The sequence below is a fragment of the Humulus lupulus genome, chromosome 1, assembly GCF_963169125.1.
Source record: "Humulus lupulus chromosome 1, drHumLupu1.1, whole genome shotgun sequence".
NCBI lineage: Eukaryota > Viridiplantae > Streptophyta > Magnoliopsida > Rosales > Cannabaceae > Humulus > Humulus lupulus.
The window spans coordinates 268,046,511-268,047,542 of NC_084793.1; the positions used below are offsets into that span (position 1 = coordinate 268,046,511).

Sequence of the window (1,032 nt, forward strand, 5' to 3'; positions counted from 1 at the left end):
GTATTGTTCTTCCTACCACTTCTGCTACACATTTTGAGCTTAAACCATCAATCATTAAATTGTTGCCATCTTTTTATGGGTTGGATAGAGAGGATCCTTACATACATGTCAAAGATTTCTTAGAAATTTGCTCAACATTTAAATTTTAAAATTTTAAGTCGGTCAAACTAAGATTGTTCCCTTTTCCATTAAAAGACAAATCAAAATCTTGGTTAAATTCCCTTCCCATGGGGTCTATAACTACATGGGATCAACTTTATAATAAATTCTTGCTGAAATTTTTTCCTATGTCTAAAACTGATAGTCTAAGGAGAGAAATCTCTGAGCTTTTTCAAAAAGATAATGAAGAGTTTTATGAATGTTGGGAAAGATTTAAAGATTTATTATTAAAATGTCATCATCATGGTTTTGAAAATTGGAGACTCGTAAAATATTTTTATGATGGTTTGACTCCCTCTAATCGTCAAATGATTCAATCTATGGATACCAATTTTTTTTAAAAATTTCAAGGACAAGAGGCTTGGGACACCCTTTAAGATTTGTCTGTCAATTCACAATAATAGAATTATTTTGATCCTAGGTCTAGGTCAAGTAATTCACCAAAAAAAGGAGGAAGGTATGAAGTAAAAGATGAATTAGACTTAAAAACATCCTTAGACAAATTAGCGAGAAAAGTAAAGCTTTAGCCATAAGCCAAACTATAAATTCTCCAATACAACCAAGAAAAGATGTTTGTTCTATATGTTCTAGTCGTTGCCATAATGCCCAATCATGTCCTTCCTACCAAGAAGCCTTTTCTGAGGAGGCCAATGCTCTTCATTCTTATGGGAAACCAAATGATAGCCCATTTTCATCCACTTAGAATCCAAATTGGAGAAACCATCCAAATTTTTTATGGAGGCAAAACCAACCTCAAATGAATCAAGGGCACCAATACAACACACAAAACCAAACTCATGCCCCACAAAATCAACCATATCCTCAACAAAGGAAACCTTCCTTAGAAGATACTTTACAACAATTTGCTACTGC

The 1,032-nt window shown here is 33.2% G+C and overlaps 1 non-coding gene across 1 annotated transcript; it reads right to left on the reverse strand.

The window, feature by feature from the left end:
• Nucleotides 1-302: 302 nt before the first annotated feature.
• Nucleotides 303-409, reverse strand: LOC133813650 (small nucleolar RNA R71). The gene has a single exon (XR_009884657.1). It is a non-coding gene; the product is annotated as a small nucleolar RNA R71 (small nucleolar RNA).
• Nucleotides 410-1,032: the final 623 nt, after the last annotated feature.